Raw genomic sequence first — 19,898 nt, 5'->3', positions numbered from 1 at the left:
TAGAAATTAAAAGGAATTGTGCTATGAAACCAGTGTTTCAGGATATGTGAGCACATAACTTGCCTTACTACACAGCACTTTTGTAGGAACAACTTTATGAACCATAACGCTTTATGCTAACAAGTTTTTGTTAAGACCATCCCACTTCAACTGGTTCTTTCTTCAGCCTCTGTATGGAAAAGAATTTAATAGTTTAAATGTATGAAATACTTTCTCAAGCATGAACCATCTACCGTTACGACCTTAATCTGCTTAAAGCTTTTGCACGATAAATCTGTACATGAGCGACCTTCACAGGCCGATTCCACTCCAAACATAAGTTAAGAGTTTAAGTTAAAATACTTTTCGCATACACAATCTGTAAGGAGAATGTCCTTAAATGGTTCATGTTTTTTAAATTATAAAATTTAACGAAATTAAAAGTTTACTAAGAATATTAATGAAGGTAAGAACTTAAGACTTCGAACGAATTTAAGACACATTTCCATTGTTTAATATGGGTTTTTATATTGAGTGTCCACTGTATGAAATTACTTTAGTAGATTATTTTAAGTATTTACAGTTTCACAGAATACTTTATTTTCATTATTCTTAATTTTATTTTAAATATATCCCTCAAATAATGGTTACTCTCTCAAGAAAATTAACAATAATTACTATTAAATTTAACTTATATCAAATATTTTTATAACTAAGTTTCATTTATAATATTGTGGACAAATCGTTATCTTATTCAACATTGTAAGTTAAAGCTGGATCATTCTGTAATCTAGTGAAGGAACGCATTATGAAAAAACTGATATGCTGGAAAAAATTATATTTTAAGAACCATTAGATTAACTATAAATGTCAAAAGCAGTAAATAGAAATGTTAATAATTAATAATAAGAAATAATTTTAATAAACTAAATATAAAAAAACAGTACAATCGTGATCTTGAAAAGGATATTGAATCTAGATGGAGCGCTGTTAGTCCATGTTTATATTTGACCCCACTGATGTTAGCTCCATAGCAATTGGTGCTATACATGATGTCATTGGACTGCAGTTGGTTATACCTTTTTAAAAGAAATATTTTGAAATCTACATAATGTTGGTCAACTCAGTACACTGGTCTGAAGGCTCACTGGTGATGCTCAATATTATATATCAGAATTTGCGCCTAGGAATAAACCCCTGACTGAAACCTTGTTTGGTGTCAAACGGCAGAGAGAAATTCTTCCCAATTCTAATGGGTCTTGTACTGCTGCTCAATGCTACTTTACATAGCCGTATAAATTTTGCTAAAATGCTAAATTCAGACATAATTGCATAAAAAGTACTTTTTGTTTTAGTGTCCAAAGCGGCTTTGAAATCGACAAATAGTTGGTATCTGTCACTTTATTTTTCTTGAGTTTTTTCCTGAATTTCACGTATTGTAAATATTTGATGTACGATGGATTTGCCAGATCTGAGCCCGCACTAATAAAGTTGATTTAGTTAGTTGGCGATTGACTTCAAGATTTCACGTAGTACGTTTGACAGCACCTTATGTGCGATATTTAAAAGACTGATTCCGCGATAGTGGGCAAATTACTATATATAAAGTATTTGCAAATCTTCTTTGAACAGAAGGCTATTAATAGTTGTCAACACTATATAAAATCTTTCCGCTGATCACACTTATTCGCCGTTTTACTAGCACATTAAAGACCTTGATTTTCAGCACTTCGGTACTTAATATTTTCATCATTTTATTACCACATTATTGTTTTATCATTATCATTGTTTTACTACCTACATCGTTAGAGACCTTCATTATAATTTAATCTTTAGGACTTCGTTAGTAAGTCTTTTTGACATTTTACTACAACATTAATGACCTTAAACTTCATTTAATTTTCGGAACTTACTAATAAAATTTTACATATTACAAATTTGAGTAGATTTTTTCTAAAAATCATTTTAATTACAAAATTAACTTTCAGGACAAAATGCATTTTCAGTCCTTTTACAACACTTATCTTTTAAGTTCCATTATCTGTTGTTTTTAATGGTACATGTATGAGTATATGCAAAGTATGCAATTGAGGTCAATAAATTTGAAAAGTTAAATTGAATAGCAATATATTGTAGTAAAAATATTTAAAATCTGATATCCTGCAATCGATAAAAATAATTCATTTTTATGTTATTTCAATTTAGAAAATCAAAGCAATCATAACAGCTCGCCAGACACAACCTCGCCAAAGGCACCATTACAAAATTGACGCATCACTCACAGCCAATGGATGAGCTTTATATGGTATCGTTAGCGTCATCGCAAACGGTTACGTATAACGTAAAGTCGTTGTTAAAAGGTTTGACTAGACAAACATGACGCTTTCGATGTATATAAATTTCTAACACTAGAATTTTATGTTAAAAAACTGTAAAATAATACAAAATGAAAAAGGAGCTAAGAGCGTCGCTAGACCATAGCTGTACTAACAACATTGACGAAAACGCGAGTGGAACGGAAGTGTTTCAGAAGTGGTAACAGCAATAACAACAAAAACAATAAATAAAAAAGTGAAAATAAAAAAAAAGAAAAAATTGAAAAAATTGAAAATTTTAATAAAATGCTTTTTAATACCACAAATCGCAGCAATCGATCACTGATTGGTTCCATTTGAAAACTTTAATAATATTTGCACTTTTGAAAGGTTTCATTTAATTTATTACTGCTTTTTTAGAAAACAAAAAGTTGTTGCTTTGCAAACAAACTTTTTAACTGCAAAACTGTAGCAGTTTCGCACCACAAAGTGCAATTGACTGTGAAAAGTAAGGCGAATAAATAAACAAAAACAAAACAACTACGCTTTGATGAATTAAAAAAATACATGAAGCGAATTTGATTTTTAAACTTTTTGTATTTTCTGTGTTTTGTGCTTTCTACTTTTGGTTTTGGTTTTGTTTTTGGTTTCCTTTTTTTGGGTTTAAATCGCTGCCACAATTTTTTACTTTAACTCATTGCACACTCATTAACTGCAACGTCAAACACTCAGCTTACAAAATATGGAAACAGAGAAAAAAAAAGACACAAAAGCAACAACGGCAACATCGGGAACAACAACACCGAGCATAACAGCAACAAAACCAAATAATGCGGGAATATGGTAGCACCATTTGCCGTTGTTGGTAATGCTGCCAAAGAGTTAATTTCATACGTTTTAAATGGCATTTCAAAAATTTTGCACCACATCGTCATTTCGACAATGTGTCTCGTACTTCAACGCGTTCCCTTGCCGTTCAACTCTGCTCTGCACTGCTCATTTACTCTTTTGCATGCATCACATAATTTAATTCATCGCCATCGGTAAGACGATAGTGTGTGTTGTTCGTTTAAAGTTCGAATGCCCAACGACAGTTTATGAACCGAAAAGTTGATTGAAATTTCTTACTCATTTTTGTTATTTTTCTTTGTTGTTTTTGTTATTTTTTTGTGTTTTTTTTTGTTATTTTGTTGTGGATTTGCTGTTGTTAAAGTTGTTGTTGTTGTTGCTACATGTGAGCTCTAGCAACTGCGATAACCAGTCACTGCTTTTGCCAATGGTCAAGTGGTTTTTGCAGATTCTATAGCCACAAGCAAGCATAGTTTTTTCCCTTTTTTCACTATGGCTATGTGTATTCAAATTAAATTTTACAATTTCAACAATTACGCTGCAGTCCTTTTGGGTAAGCAATTCTGACGAAATGTTGTCAAATTTTTCAAAGTAAATTTTATTATAAACTTCCTGAAAATAATACTACAAAATATTAACTAAAAATAAAAAATACTTTAATTTGTCATAGATAAATTGTGCATAAAAATTATGTTATTAAAATATAAATTATTTTAATTATTATTAAAATTAAAATTATTTTAATTTCTTAAGTAAAAATAAAGTAGTATAGTACAGTACAGTACAATATAGTATAGTAAAAAAGAATAGTGTTGAAATTGAACAATTGAAAATAAAAATATAAATAATTAATTCAATTATTCTACAGCTGATTTATGGTTTCGTTATAATATAAACACAACAAATGAATTTGTTAATAAAACTTTCACAGCAAAGTTGCTTAAGGAGCGCTGACTCTAAGCTTCTAAGTTGGCAGGACACGACTTCGATTCCTAGTACTTACAGTCTCAAAAAAAAATTATTTATGAGTAAATAAATACAAGAATTATTTCCAAGACCACTGATGATGGATATTTGGCAATACTCGAAACAGCTGTATAGTCAATCAAATATTCAATTTCTAGATTCCTATATTTGTAGTCTTTAGGTTTTTTTTTTTAATATTTTTTTACAGTAAATAAAATTTTAAAATAACACTCATACGCCACAGCTCACATTTAAATGCGTTTTACCAAAAAAATTTATCTCTAAAGCGCATTCAACACAAATAATATATTTTTAGACAGATTTAATTTAAAAGTTATTTGAAATATGTGTATTTTAATTTTTTTCAAAAATAAATATTTTTGAAAAATATTTTTATTTTTAAATATTCAACTTTATATATTGCTTCCAGATTTGCCTTTTAAATTGATTCCATTAAACACAAATTCGGGAAGTTTTAACATTTCTAAAAAATATCAATTTCAAAAATATTAAAAATATGCTCAGTAAATCGAATAAATAAAAATCATTCTAATATATCAATTTAAATAATAAAATTCTCTGAGAAAAGCTTAACCAATAAATCATTTTGTGCATTATCGCAGGGCATTCTATTAGCACATGTGTGGCCGGGTCCTCATTCTCTGCATAGAATCTACAGTTTGCATCCATATGTATACCCAGTCTTTAATATATATGCTTAAATAATTATCAAAATAATGAACTAAATTCTCATTAGTTAAAGTATTTATTTATGTTATGTTAGTCTTATATGGAATTCTTTTTCGTAATTCTTACCGGATGTTGTGCTTATTATATTAAGTAATTATAAAAATTATATTTATTATCCTTATTATTAGTATTTAGTAATTTTTATGTTTTCTGTTTTTCTTTGTTAAAATCTAATATTCACAAATCAAAAAATTTAAACTAAAATCTCATTTGGAAGAATATTTGCACTATACACATGTTAAATATGCAAACATTATTAATCAACTCCAAGCATCCTTATTATTATAATAATGAACAAAAGTAATTTATGCTCAAATTTAACTACTATAATTGATACAACTCGAGAGTATCTGAAGTACTACAGAGTTCCCCATTTTCAAATACATCTGCATACAGATGTTCGCTCATGAATTACTCCTCTGCGTTAGTTAAAATACCTTGAAATTTCATTATTATTAATTTCCCCTAAGCATATTTAAATTTAATTTATCGTTATGTATGTGTGAAAACATATATTAAAACTGTGGTGAAACATTTATATGTGCGATTCAGTGTCTATATAATATTTTGTAAATCAGTATTTTATTACACTGCTTTCCCTCACGTTGCCGACTTTAAGCTGTACTGTACCGTCCTCATATTGTAAATCAGATTTAATTGTTTGCATACAATTAATTGTTTTGTCTGACGGTAAATACAAATTTGCATAAAATTATTTTGCATAAAATTATTTTGCATATTTTATGCTGCTGATGTGAAAATATATTACAACACAAATGTATCGATTCGCGTCAGAAACTCGACTTTATTCTGCCATAACAATAAATAGTATTAATTAGCTTGAATGCATTTCATTAAACCAAACATGTATAAACACATGTATGTACACAACTTCACAACTTTCAGTGAAAATATTTTAGTAGGTTAAAAAAACAAAATCCAAAAAAAAAATTTTGAACATTTTAAATAGAAATTTATTTCTAATAATGGGCCACATATAGATACCACACCAAAGCTAATGCAAACTTATGTCAGCACTTGATTGCATGTTGTGAGCTCCTAATAGCAATAATTAATCAGAGAACAGCGTACCCAATGCACCAAAACCAAACCAACGAGTGAAGGTAGAACCAATGAGCTAATAAACCGTATATGGAACGTGTAACGTTGAACAAAAAGGTAACTAACTAGACTTCCGCTACAAACAGGAAGTTCGCTGAAAACAGTACGTTTTGTTGGTTGCATTAAAGTTACACTTTTACATTGGCTTCAACGGAATGTTGTTAAGTTTATGACAGTTCGCCTAATTTAATTAAAAAAGTAAAGTCGGTGATTTTTTAATTTTTTCATTTACTATTTATAAAAGAAAGTTTCTGAAATTTATTTTTGATATCTTTGTTTTATGACGATAGATTTTAAGAAATATTTTTATATATTTTATTTATTACTCCTTTTGGCGAATCAACAAAAAATTAAAAATTCGATCATAAGTTGTCATCTTATTTTGTATAAAAGACAAACAAATTTTCAATAAAATTAGTTATTGACTTACAATTAATGCCTTATAACTTATATATTCTTTCCCCCCATCAGAGGAACATTATATAAAGTTATATTGAACATCATTGTCCAACTTCAGATTAGGAAAATTTAAAAGTATTTTATGATATTAATCAAATTTAATTATTATTTTAATTATTAAATTATTATTAAATTAAAATTTTAATAGTTTTTTAACTTCATCTATTTATTGTAGGTAAAAACATATTATTTATCTATATAATATTATATGTCTAGCCTAAAGCAATAGCTTTGGGAAAAAATAAATTTAGTTTTTAAGATTTAATCCACTTATTGTTAATTTCTAAACGAAAGATTCAATAAATAATTTATAAATTAAAAAAAAAAAAATTTATCTATAATATGTTATAAACTACATATATAATAAAAATAAATTTTTTTTATTAATAAGTACATCACTTAAAAACGACTAGGGTAATTTGTGTTTTTTTTTAAAAAATTTGCATTATAACTCAAATATGATTCTTATGGAAGTACTTCGAAAAATTGTTCAGTGGAAGTGGAGATTAAAATTGGAGAATTTAAATCCTATGAATGTTCAAATTGCTATGTCTCGAACTAGATGTTATCAACTGTAGATAGGATTATGTTAAAATGAAATAACAACTCACTTAAGCACAAATTATAGCCCGTTATTATCCCATTGTAATGGTAATAGTTTATGTATTAGGGTTTTATGGTTAAGCTTAGGCCTTTATTCACTACGATCAGCTTGATCAATTGTAGACCTCTTTGTATTTAGAAGTTTAGTAAATCAAAATTTTGTCTTCATCTGCTAGTGAGTACGCACCTAGAATTTTGTGTCTCCTGTCGCCTAATGCATCACAATTCGTTATCATAGACTCTTCCTCTTCATAGTAGAGTCTGCAAATACTTGTGCTAGATATACCTTTTTTGGGTAGGTGTTTATAGCAGGCGGAATGGCTTGTTAGAACACCAGAGAATCACTTTAGTCTCTTCTTGTTTAAAGTGAGAACGATGTTTGCTCCTTTGATATCAAAATTCAAGAATTTTTTGGAGTGATTTAGCCAGTCAATTATGTGATTTGTTTTTTTTAATCCATTTTTTGGTCTCATGTTTTGTGCTGTTTTTATTGAAGCAAGTGAAACAGATTAGACCAATGAATGGCACTTCCGTCCCATTTTAGGCATAAAGGTCAAAAGATTCAAAAGGTAAAGAGACTTGCATTGCTTTTGTACCCTTCGTGTCCGGACACCCGAATCAGAATGTTTACTTTATTAATATTAACTTTTTTGGAAAATTAAAAAAATGTTGTGTATAAGAAAGCTCAATTTAGTAAAGACAGCTATTTTACCAACAAAATTGGAGATTTTTACAAGAAGCCATCAACAATAATTTATCATGTAAGCTTGTCGTGTCATGTTCGGTTTCGGTTTATTTTGTATTTTCGATGAACTATACAACAATAATTTATCTCCTTGAAGTTCGGCGTAATCAACTCAACGTAGCCACATTTACTCTTTACTGTAATAATTAACACTTACGAGTAGTAGCCGTAGGCGGCGTAAACGACGTTGTCACAGCTGCCATTTCTTGTTACAAATAGTATTTCGCAGTCCCGACCGAAGTCGATTAATGGTGTGAATAACTTATTAACTTATTCAGAAGCAACAAAAAAAAAAAACAACAATAATTAAAATAAGAATTTGTTTCATTACAATGAAGAATCACAACGTCGGTGCGTGTTTAAGTGTTGGTAAACACTATAAAATGCATTTATATATATTATAAAAATTTAATATTTTTATTTCAACACTTAAAAGAATTTAAAAGAAAATAAAAAAAAATAAATGGTTCAATTCATATATTTCTCTTAATGCCAATTAAAAGTTTTTATTTATATACTCAAAAAAACCTCAGTTCAGCAAGTCTACATATACGAGTACAGTACCACTTAAAGTCTTTAAACACTTGCATATCCACAGCCTCTAATTGATACTTTTAAATATTTATGTACATAGTTGTTACACTATTTTATTGAAGTTTATAATTTCAACAATTAAAAATTATAAAATTGGAACAAGTAGGTTGCACTACATTTTAACAGGAAATAAAATTCAATGTTTCCATATAAATTTGTAGAGTTTTTGTGGAGCGCTACATGCATCAAATACCTTTATTATTTCTCTTTAAATTGTGATAAAACTTTTTCTTTTGTTTTGCAATTAAAACTTATAGTTTAAATTCTAAGGCGCATCCCAACAATTTATTAACTTATCAGTAACATAGACATAAGCTGCTTGTGGTGCACTGGTTTTAACTGCAACTATCAACAAAGCAACACAAACTGAAGCTGAAACTGAAACTAAAGCAAAAGCTGAAGCTGATACTGAAGCTGTAGTTGTAGCTATTTAACCACTTATCAAATTTTAGCATTGAACCAAAACAATTTTAGATAAACCCATAATCTTTTGGTTAACTTCGGTTTGTGTAAATTTGTTAAAGGAGATTGTGTGCGTAAGTCACTAAACATTGTATCGAATATTTTATTTAAAAATAAGTAATGATTTTTTTTTTTGTATTTCTTTTTAGTAAATATTAAAGTAGGGTTCCATACTACTTTTTATTGATGCAGCAGGGCTTAAAGACCTACTCTAAACCCAGAAGGGGACTCAATAGACCCGACGGTCACAGTGCCACATCCCCTAACAATAATAATAATTTTAGTAAATATAATTAATTACTTTTGTAACTAATGTTCAGAATTAATCTTATTTTTTTTTATGTGTATATAAAAATAACTGGTAATCTCACGTCAAAGACATTTTTAAGTATATGAACTTACCTAACCCAATGGTGTTTAATATGAATAAATACTTTCTCCCCACAACCCATTCGAATGTTACCCATTTCAAGCATATATATTCTTGTTATCTTATTTGGGGGACATTAAATTAATTATGTTTGATGTCATGACTGTCACTTTCCTTACTAGTTTTCCGTTTAGAAAATTTTATTGTTGCTCATTCGTTTTCATAAAATTCCGGTTGAGCTGCAACTATCAAAGAAATAATTGCACGTATGAGAAGAAGCATTTAAAAAATGAAAAATTTTATAAACTTTTATGAAATTACCAACATAAAATTTCTTACGACTGTCTCAAACATTCTAAAATATATTTTCTCTGTGTGTTTGTAGTCCATCCATCCATCCACCCATCCACCCAACCGTCTATCGTCTACCCGTGCTTTGTGTACTAGCTTTGTCACTCAGTACTCTTCGTGCATTTATGAAATTGTAATTAAATTAATGTTAATATTTGTTGTACGGATTTGTATGTAAAGTACGTGATTGCATTATAATTTCATTTAAAAGCATTTAATGCATGAAAACTGCAAATGTCTCTTCTTCACTTCTCCCCCAACGACCTTGTGTAGACACTTGTACTCGTAAGCCCGGAATTCATGAAATTATTGTCGACAGTTTTTCATGTCTTATCATTTTAAGTCTTTTGATGTCTCAAGTTTCTGACCGTATGTGAGCTCGTTTTTATGTGTCATTTATGGAAATTATGACTTTGCCACTTAAGAATACAAATTTTATTTGAATTTTGTTGTAATTATTCTGCACATTGCATTACTTGCAGTATTCATTTATTAGTCTTGTTGTTATTATAAGAATTTATTGTGTTAACATTGATTATACAAAATAAATTGGTTTAATTTTGTAATAATATTTGGCTTTATTAAAATTTTTTTTGTTTTTTTTAAAATTTAAAATAAATAATAACATTCAATACATAAATAATAAATTCAATTAAACGGATTAAATTCAAAATATTTAACATATCATATTTTTTGAGAAGGTGGAATACTTTATGCACCGTCAAACCAACCGTCGCCGGAATGGTGTATCTAACTCCTACTTTGTAGTATACAACCTAAAAAAACCCTTAGGGAGGATCCCTTGTAAGTTGACCATCCATGCCATATGTTTCTCATAAAACCTACATCCAGGCTCCCACTTCTGTTCCAAATTGGAATGTCATCGAATTGCTCTTCGTTTTAGATTAATTTGCGTCCAGATTTTTCTAACACATTTCCGATGAATTGTGTGATTCTGTTCTAATTTTCTGCTCTTTCTCTCATTTTTTCTACATTATTCTCGACTGTGAAATGACCTACATATTCTGTAAGTAATATTCTTTCTTCATGCCATCTTTCGCAGTTGAAGAAAGTATGCTCAGCATTGTCTCCAACAGATCCGCGAGAACTATATTCTCGACTGTGAAATGACCTACATATTCTGCAAGTAGTATTCTTTCTCCATGTCATCTTTCGCAGTTGAAGAAAGTATGCTCAGCATTGTCTCCAACAGATCCGCAGTATATGCAGTTGGGCTGCTCTGCTTTTTGCATTCTGTAGAGCAGCCCAACTGTATATACTGACATATCCTATTGCGAGTCCTTTACATGTTATTATTCATTGACACATCTGCAAACAACCAGTAGAAAAAAAAAGTGTTTTTTTATATTCTTTGCTTATATCTTACTGTTTGAAAGCAGGGAATAGCTACCTTAAATAAACTGTTTTTCAATAATCACGATTAGCTAACGAAATCTAATTTAACGACCAGTTGCGAACTGAATTGAAATTAGCTACAAACAGAAATGGTGCAACAGTGCTAAGTGGACTCATGGCCTGAACCACTACTTAAACCCACATCATAAAAATTATTTCATTTTGTATTTATTTAACATCACATCTGAACTGTTAAAAGCAAAGTCTAATCTTCCAAAAAAATTAAAAAAATAATCTGATTATTTATAAAGAAACCATAAAGTCATAATCAATTTCCACCAAGATTTTCATCTTCTTAAATGCGCCAATTTTGTTCACGAGTAACTATCAAGAAAGCATTAAAACCTTAAAAGTCATTGTATGGTGGACATTTGGCCTGGAGGTATGACAGGTCTGTACTTTTTTAAACAACACGTAGTTGTGGCACAACATCAATTCTGATCACTACAGTCACTTGACGACCTGAAATTAAGGACATGAATGCAGAAGATGTATGGTTTTAACAGAATGATACCATAAACCACACAACACGTCTTATTTAGACTTTGTTGTAAATTGGAAGCCAAGATCCTGCTAATTATCAATATTAGACGTTTTTCGTTAAATAATTCCAATGATTGCATGTATATGGAAAAACCTTAAACTATCGATTAGCATTTTCCAACGAACATTGGTCAGATTATGGTCGGACAGTTGCCAAATGTGCTGCGACAGTTTATCAACAGAGGATTAAGTACTAAATGATGTTATGATAAGGTCCAAGCAATATATTGAAATAAAAAATTAATGGAAATTTATAACTCAAATCTATCGGTTAGACTTACTTTCGATAATTGAATAATCCTGTAAAACAGTAGAAGTAGTTGTAAATAAAATACTTATCACTGAATGTATGCAGATTTGAGGTCAGTTATTGCTTAATCTGATGCAGTGATAAACAATAATCCAGTCAAGGCGTAAAGAGGGGTTATGAAGAAATCTCGCAATTAATAGAGAGTAAAAGTGCTCAAGTGCATTGACTCCACTATCCTCAACATAATAATAACACACAGTTTAATAATAATTTTATCAGTAAATGGTAAACTATTAAATTGCAATTAAATTATTTATATAAAAAGTATAAGTATTAAATTTAAAGTTTAATCACTTTTACTTTTATTGAAGAAACATACCCGAATTCATAAGATCAGTTAATTATCATTTTCTTCATATTTTTCAAACTAAATGACAAACTTGTTTAGAAACGCATAAATTTTGTAATTTCATTCATTCATTCGTTCATTTTATTTGTCAAAAAAATCCATGAACTTTAATTAACATTGTTATGGCAACTTTGTTTTAATGTCTTAAATCAAATTTGACCCAGAGACCTGCAACACCCACCAAAGCATTTCAAACAAAATGAACATTAAAATTATTTTTATTGCTGCCAACCCTGGCGCAGTGCAATTAAATATGAAATTCCAAGCAGAATGGCAGAGTGAGTAATTAAAAATTCAGAAAAAATGCTTATGAAAATAAAAGAAATTAATTTTAGCTTCATGGCCGGAAGTGAATGCACATAAGGCAAGGTGCATCATTAGCACCATAAGGTAGTAACTTAGTTAAGTGGAATAATGTGCAACACTGGAACAGGCCGGTCGGTGCGATGTGCCTGTAACAATTTGAATAACGCGGCGTGAATGGAAAATTTGTGGCAAAAAGTTATGGGAATAAATAAAATTACAATGTTAAATTCCAAAAGGAAAGTTTACTCCAATTTCAGTTGCAACTGCATCTGCAACTGAGTCCAGTTAATTATTTATTTTGTTACAAAACTCAAATGAAGGATTTAATTATGCGTATAGAGCTGTTGTAGTTGTTCTATGTTTGGAAGTTGAAATGTGTCTGAAACTGAAAATAATTAAATTAAACAATTTTAGTAAAATTGTTTACATTTTAAAATAGTTTTTATATTTATTCTTCTCTTTTGTTGATTTTAAGCATGTACATACTATAAGTTCAATATAAAAAAATAAATATAATTTGATCATTTAAAAATGTCAAATTGACTTAAAAGTCATAACGATATATGTTTCTTTATATGAGCTAGAATAAAGTACTTGATCTACTCTGACCGGGTTGCCATAAAGGTAGCCTTACACCTTGCAGAGAAATATAGACCTCATGGCGGAACACTTCCAGAAATGGAAGAATAAAATAAGCAATGACAAAACCAAGGCTATATTTATAACACGAAAGAGAAGGCAGCATCCTCCAGGAGTGAGCGTCGGTGGCACGGAGATACGGTAGGAGGAAAGCATAAAATACTTAGGGGTCACTTTTGACAAACAACTTAATTGCTATAAATATATGAAATGGAAACGGAATAGTTGCTCTATAATTTTACATACCCTAAAGCCGCTGTTTAATAACAACCGCTTCAACCTTAAAAATAAAAAGTTATTATAACATACGAGTATACTCGAATAATGAGGCCAGCACTACTGTACGAATGTGTAACATACAGCAAAGCCTCAAATACTACCAAAAAGCAATTACAGATAGCACAAAATCTGGTTTTAAAATGGCTAATTAAGATTCCTTGGTATATTAGAACTACAGACATGCATAGAGATCTAAGGATCGACTCAGTGAAAAAATATATCAAAGACAGGGCACTAAAATTATTCAGAAAAATCGATACGTTGCCCAACCCCGCCCTAACAAACTTTAAGACGCACAGCAAGATATGCTGATCTACGGTCTGTCATCAGTTAAAAGATAAATAAATGAAATAATAGTATAGTTAAAGCTTAATTTGGGGCAGGGATACGCCCACTAGGCACAAAAGAGTAAAAGTGCGCATTAGCTCCAACTCAAACAATAATAATAAAGCAGTCACAATTATAATAAGATCTCATAGTTCGAACTAGTACACACACTTATCTATCCCACGGTCAAAAAATACATAAGGGACATAGCCCTGCAGCTATTCGCGTAATCCGACAGGCTACCCTACTTAGCATTATCTAATCTCAAAATTATCTCTAGCCGCGCGGGGCGGTATGGAAATCTTAGATCAATCATCAAATAATTACGAAGCTTTTGAGAAATGCTTAAATTAGTCATAGAGAAGGGTGGAACTCTGCTGAAACTCCCAACTATTAAAGAGTAAAAATGCCCAAATGCACTAACTCGAAAAGGACTCAGCATGAACTCAATGGTGAGGTCCACATAATTTCAGAAAATTTACGAACAAGGCATTCAGGCTGACATTATAATAATTTCCGGCGGTGGTAAGCATAACAGCTTTAAAAGTACCTACAGTGCTCGCAACAAAATAAATGTTAGAATAACACCGGACATTAGTCTATGTTATTAACTAATACAAGTAATACACACATTGTTTTTTAACATCAGTAGCATTGGTTTTTTTGTATAACTTACTTAAATTAGTTTCAAATATACTTTCCGTTTCTAAGAACATCCAAGCGAAATCCTCTTAATTCCTTAATTCTCACTACCAATTCAAGCCCTCCACATTTACCAACATTTACTATTACTGCAACTGTCCCGTTAAACTATAGGACCATTTACTACGTAACAGCTTGAACAAATTAAAGGACCACAATTGAAAATTCTCAAGTCATCAACTTTATCGGCATGAGTTGACGTTTGTATGCTGCTGGCCGAGGGCAATAAATTTAAGTTGACCGTTGTACGGTTTCTCAGCATTTGCATTATAAGTTTACCACTTCACTTACCATTCATATACAATGGACGCATTCCGACACAATCACACAAACCCTCACATATCTTCGTACAAAAGTACAACCCAAAGTGCATTGGGGTTTGTTAGGATGTGAATGGGTTTGAACGATTGAAAATGCGTACCCACAATTGCTTATTATTATCCTTTTTGCTGTCCCTCACACCGCAACTGCTTAACCATTATTATTATCATACTCATCATGATTCATTTGCAGCAATTCATCGATCCATTATTTTATCCTTTTAGTATTGCTTCCTTAGCACCAAAGCATTTTATGTGAAATTTAAATTGATGCCGCTTTTGTTGAGGCACAGCGCAAATTTCTGTGGTTGCGGATTGAAATCGAGCGAGTAAAAGGATTTGTTATCAAGTAGTCGTATACTTATATGAAATACCATTGAACCATTGCGACTATATATGTTATATGCTCTATTATGCCCCTAGTCATACTTAATTCTAATTGTATTGATTATAATGCGTTATTGTTTATGAGTGAAGATATTTCAAAAAAGCACTCCAATCACATTGTACCGAAAAATTATAAAAAATATATTGATGAATATATAAAGTATTTATATTTAAAACTACTCGTATATATATAATATAATATAACATATACCTTTGTGTAAAATTAATTCGTTTCATTAAATAAACTCTTATACCAAAATCACCGACTTTGTAGTGCATATATAACTCAATCACTGTAATCTTTATCTTATGTCTCGAACCGCTGATACGTAAGCTTGAAAACCCCGCATTTTAAAACGAACCATCGTTTCAGAGTATCGAGCCACCGAACCGACCCAAGCCATTTATATAGTTCTTAACTCTATTTAACTGACTTCAAAAGTAGACAATTCATAAAATTTAATAAAAATGAGGAAGAATATAAAACGTATTTCACACCCTTTATAACTTCTTGTCGAAGTTAGAAAAAACCTCGATTTTTAAGGGCCTAAAACATTTTCAACAACTCTTCTTGGTTTTGATAATTCGGAATTGAAATATTTGATGTGTTCTTCTGCCATTAAGTCGTAATATAGCTTTATTAAATAAGGTGAAAACCTAAATGCGGAAACACCGATTACCAGAACCAAAACACATATACCATTAATGGTATAATGATAAAGCTTGTACTTGCCGTCTGGCTTGTGCTTGTATCTGGTGCAATTGTATAGAAACTTACGCTCGAAAAAACGGATTTTTTCCATCTGGTCAGAGGTGATAGCAGACCAAAACTGGAATAGTTAGCACAACACCAAGATATTTTAGCTTGTCCACAAACTGAATGAGGGTATTACAAAGCTCTGGCTTGATGTGAAATTCATCAAAGCTTCTGGGGCGATCACACTTTTGGCCTAGAAAACCTGTGACAGAGATCTTGGTGGGGTTGAGCTTCATCTTCCACCTCACAATGTAAACGCAGTGTAATACTAATAATAATACAGCATATATTTTCTAAGGACATATTTTTATTTAAAACATTTTAACTCATGTCATATTTTCTTTAACCACAAAATGTAAACGTGCTAAAAATGTTAGCACGTATACGTGCTTATTTTCGTTTGTACTGTGTAAATTTCTATTTGTATTATTTGTCTTTAGGAGTAAAATCGTAAAAAAATGTTTAAAATTTTCTTACGGTCTTTGTACATATATGAAAAATGTATTTTTTAATTTTTGTTTTGAATATGTAAACGATATATTAATTACTACAAAAAATAATAACTACATACTGAATTTAAAATTATATGTATATTTACACAGATAAGTCAAAGTAATTACAATCTTTCTTTTGAGACAGATTGTATAAAACTATCGTACTTATTTTTATTGATACTGTACTTTATCGGTTCAAATTTTAATTTTTGCACAGTAATTCTTTTTTAACATTATTTTCAATATATATAAAACAGTTTCAATTTACAAATTATTCATATAACCTTTTTTTAATGTATATTGCTTATATTAAATATATTCGAAATACATTATACACAAATTACTAGTGTAAATGTATTTCATTTTGAATTACATGAATTTCCAATAAACATAGCTTCTCTGACAACAGCTGTATTTTAACATTTTGTCGGATTATTTATGCAATGCGTGGAACATTTTACACAAACTTGTTTTCAATCGAGCTCGGGACACATCACTTTCGTCCGTCGTGCGGTTTTGGTGTGTGAAATACGCGCGGTGCATTTACTTTATCGCAAATAACTTTATAAAAAGTATAAAAAGCAAGTGGCACAAGAAAAAAAGGAAATAATTAAAGTGTGTTTTTTTATTAGTAAAAATTCCTTAGCGTATAACAAAAAAGCCAATACAATAAATTTTGTGCTTACGTATATTAAGCAAATTCATAATTTCTCTAAAGTTTATGACAATAAAAGCAAATATTTGCTAAATTTAAGCATAGAAGAGAAAACTGATAACTGCAAATTTTTAAACGTCATTAATTTTCCTATTCTCTTTAAGACGTTATTTCGTAAAATAAAAATCGAAAAGGAAGTTTTTTTTTTTTTGCAAATTTTGTTATTTCAAGAATCGCACGTGAATGGCGAAGCAATACCAACCCATACCAATGGATAATCCCGCCATAAATCGTAACAGTGACGTTTCCAATGATGATGCTGACCATAGTTCGGTGGAAGGTGGTGGTGGCTTGCCATCGACACATTCATCACAACAATTAGTAGGATCTGAAAGTAGTGATAATTCTGATGTCAGAATTATGAATGCAACTAGAAATACAAATCGTTTCCTGCGTGTAACCCACTCGGCCGCATTTACAGTAGGCGTACTCTGCTTTGTCAATTTAATAAATTACATGGACCGATTTACAATAGCCGGTAAGTTTTATATTGTTTGAAGTGTTTTTAAAAATAAATTTATTAAATATTACGACATTGTTTAAAATAAAATTTATTTAAAATTTTTTTTTTTAAATACTTGCTTACTTATTTTCTTATGCAAGTGTTTATGTATTTTATAAAAATAAAAAAATATATTATATTTTTATATTATGATTTCTCCACATTGGAATTTATTAAAATTCCTATAAAAGTGTCTTAATACCGATGTAGTCAAAAATTCCTAACATCAATGTGGCAAAAATGTCTAACGCTTGAGCAAATGCAATCCTTAACACCAGTGTTGCCTAACATTATTGTGTATTTTAATCTAATGCTTCATACTGAATTTTCTCACAACACTAACATTAGTGTTGTTTATACCACATACCCCTAAATTCTAAAATAAAAAAAAGAAAATAATATTCGATTTGACATATTTATGGTCAGTGCATGACTGCACACGAAGCACCGTCAAAACAAAACCAAAGTGAGAACGTTAGCTCTTGATTTATAGTTGCACATAAGTAACAACCATGCCATCTTCTATGACTTTAAACGCTCTTTAATGTCAAATGCTTTAAAACAATGTCCTTGTAATAAAAATCAATATATATTAATATAATTCTCCCCACATATAAAAATAATTTAAATACTAAGAGTTTTAGGTCAAAAGAAATCTATTTATTGTGAATCTCATTTATTTACTAATTTCCCATGTCAGTCAAAAATTGTATAAATACACCACATTCTATAAAAAAAAGTACTTAGTGTTGATAACAGACTCCCAACAAATACTCTATTCTTCCAGATCTACAATTTTTGAACACCTCTATAGTACATTATCAGTACAATAACTGCCATTTGAACAAAAGAAGAATATTATAGTCAATTTCATTAAAAAAAAAAAGGGCACTGAAAAATAATAAATTACACAAAAAAATATTTAAAACCATTTTTGTTATTCCATTACTATCCTTTTTTTTATCATAGATGAAGTATAATGATAATTAAAATATCGATTATAAATAATTACATATATATATAACGACAAACGACAGATAAAACGTCTTTAGGTGCAAATAAGTCAAAATAGAATTAATATTTCAAAGTGCAGCCATAATAATGCTCAGCCGTAATGAAGAAGTCAAACCGTCTTCAAAACGTCGACGATATCTATATAGAGAACTAATTAAAAATAAATAACTGCAAAACTTTTATTTTATTCACATAAACCCTTTCCAAAAAAACAGAAACATTTAAAAAACTCAACTCGCAACTATTCCAAAACTAATAACGCTTTCAATAATGACTCATTTAGGTTTATATTCGAACTGTCATTTTATGATCGAATTTTGTGACTCAATTATATATATTTTAAAGTGATTCCATAATTATTTGACAGCTACACATATGTTTGCCGTTTATTTTATTCATTTTCAGCTTATTTTGTTATATTATTTTAATTAATATTATTTAACATTATTTTAATTTAATTTTTAAAACTTTAATTTGCAAGTAAATACATTATTTGAAATATTTAAAATGAAAAACACAATTCAATTATTAAAATTGATAATTAGTATAAAACAGCTGTTAATTTCTGAGCAATTTTATTAATTTAAATCTAAACATCTAAAGTATTATAAATTAATCTCAAATGTTATACACATTGCATGGATTAATTAATCCAAAAAGAAAACTGTAGTAAAAGTAAATCTTGAGAGGACAAGTTACTCTAGATTTGCCAATCGAAAACAACATAAGTAATCAGTTCTAATTACTTTTCTGAAAAACTTAGCTGTAAAAATAATATAAATTACTTGATTTATAACTTAAATGTGTAATATTAAGAATAAAATACACCTTATAAAAAATAGTAACAGCCATGGTTTAAACAATAATAACACTTCCATATCTAAGAAGGTTTGTTATCTCAATTTATATTTGTGTTATTAATTTTGGAAAATTACTTTTACTAGAAACCTAATAAATTTACCATATGAACGGTAATAGTAAGCGTCACATATTTGTTAATAACTAATTCCAGAATTTAAATTCTATCAATACATATCAAGTACATGTATTTCGTTATTACAGGTACTTTACAGTCTTACCAAGTTACTCGATTAACAATTTTGTTACTCGAAATTTAGAATACTATTATTGTATTTAATTATACAACTACTAAAAAATGTCTTATAGCGTTTTGGATTGGTAAATCTGGATTCAAATTAGATTTACTCTAGAACTGTCAAATATTATTGCCCAATAAAATATTTTAAGAGTGATCAAACATTTTTATAGTAAT

This window comes from Teleopsis dalmanni, chromosome 2, assembly GCF_002237135.1.
Source record: "Teleopsis dalmanni isolate 2A chromosome 2, ASM223713v2, whole genome shotgun sequence".
NCBI lineage: Eukaryota > Metazoa > Arthropoda > Insecta > Diptera > Diopsidae > Teleopsis > Teleopsis dalmanni.
The sequence above is the reverse complement of the archived record's forward strand: the minus strand, read 5'-3'. Positions refer to the sequence as shown.